We start from the raw sequence: 2,056 nt of genomic DNA, 5'->3' as shown, positions 1-2,056 counted from the left end.
AGACCACACTCATAAGTGAAATAAACCAGTTGCACATGTGTAAACATCATATTATCTCCCTAGTGTAAGAAGCTGAAAGAGTAAAAAAGATCCAGAATGTACAATAGATATTGTAAAATGGGAAGAAACCTCAAAAGGAAAGAAAAACTCGGATGGGGGAATGGAGAAAAGGAAGGGAAAAGCAAAAGGAAAAAATATATGATAAAAGATAAGTTATACTTATCTTAAGTATAACTTAAGATAGTTATACTACTAATTTCTCTTAGTTCATTGAAAAGAAAGGTTTGCGCTAATATTGTTTAGACAATTAAGTGCTGATATCACCGCCTGTAATTCCAGCACTCGGGAGGCCAAGGATTGTTGCCAGTTCGAGGCCAGCCCGTGCTACATAAGTGAGCTCAAGGCCAGCCTGAACTGCATGGTGAGACCCTGTCTCAAAAAGACAAAAAAAAAAAAAAAAGTTTTTAAATTTTAAAAAATGCTGCTATCTTGTACTCTGAAGAACTAATTTAAAGACAGCTATATGCAATGTATTAACCACTGCTACCCTCCTACCATATTGTTTTGAAATTTTGTTTTTCTCTTTAAAATAAAACAAAATTACCCAAGACAAAAAAAAAAAACCAGAAAATTGTCATTAGAAGCCAATTCTCAATGAAGGGTTTTTATATAAAAGCTGTATTTCTGTTTTGGTTGATTATTTATTTATTTATTTATTTATGTCTTTTTGAGACAGGGTCTCACTGATGTTCAGGTTGGCCTTGAGCTCACTTTGTAGGCCAGGCTGGTCTTGAACTCGCAAAGATCCTCCTGCCTCAGCCTCCTGAGTGCTGAGATTGCAGGTGTGCGCCACCATGCCTGGCTGTCATTTGGGATGATTTTTATTAGAACATGTTTGCAGTAGGTGATGTCTGCACTCCTTGTGCAGAGTTGGTGAATGGACATAATACATCTTTATTCCCTTTTACATCCCCTTCCCTTCCCTCCCTCCATCTCCTGATCCCTCCCCTTCCCATCTGAGAAACACCTAGCTCCCTATTTCCTATTATCTATCTTTTATGTTGCTCTTTACATTTTGTGTTTCCCATGGAAGAGACACCATGCAATAATTATGTTTGTGTGTCTGGTTTCTCCACTTAACATTAAGTTAGGGGAAGGTGCATCCATTTTCCTACAATAGGGTCTCACTATGTAGTTTACGCTGGCCTTGAACTGGCCTTGAACTTGCAGCAATCCTCCTGCCTCAGCTTCCTGGGTGTATCTGGCTAAAAGTAAAAAACAAATTTCTGATTGCTCTCGAACATCGGGCATCTTGGTGTGAAGGACACTGAAGCAGACATCAGTACCAGTGTGTGGGAGCCAGCACAGAGGAGGAGAGGGAGGCAGTCAGCAAAGGGAGCTGTTAAGCTGGAGCAGAAGTGTACCAAGCCCAGCTTTGAACCCACCCCCAGGGGAGATGTGACAGAATGGAGTCTTTTTTTACTTCCAACAAGAAATCTCCCTGCGAATCTCTGTTTGCCCAATGTGAGAAAGCCACAGGCTAAGAGGCCACGCAGCTGCCGTGCCACTCGTGACAGCTTCCTGGCCACTACAGGCATTTGAGTCTTTAACCGCTGGCTTGAGGCCTGGGCAAGGCCGACTTTCCCCACACTGCCCGTCGGGCTCCTTCCTGCTCAGACCTCAGGAGCGGGTGGTTCATCCAGAGCCCACCTCCTGTCCCGGCTCGGCCCCCTCAGGACCCCAGGAACTCAGCCATCTCTTTGCCACAACCAACCAGATTGTTCATGACACCCGAGTTGGAGGCCAGAATAAGCAGTGTGTGTTGGGGCTCATTTTCTGTTGCTATAACCGGATACCTGAGGTCAGGTAACCTGTAAAGAATAGAGGTTTATTGGGCTCATGGTTCGGCAGACTGAGAAGCCCAAGAACGCAGTGCTGGTATCTCTGTGGTGTCCAGCAAGGGCCTCAGGCTGCGTCCTAACAAGGCAGAGGGAGTCACCCGGCGAGACAGTGCAGCTTGCTGCAGAGGACTCACTTCTCTAAAAGCAAAGCCCCC

Source organism: Chinchilla lanigera, unplaced genomic scaffold (assembly GCF_000276665.1).
Source record: "Chinchilla lanigera isolate Chin_1 unplaced genomic scaffold, ChiLan1.0 scaffold00036, whole genome shotgun sequence".
Classification (NCBI taxonomy): Eukaryota; Metazoa; Chordata; class Mammalia; order Rodentia; family Chinchillidae; genus Chinchilla; species Chinchilla lanigera.
Note: the sequence above shows the minus strand (reverse complement) of the source record.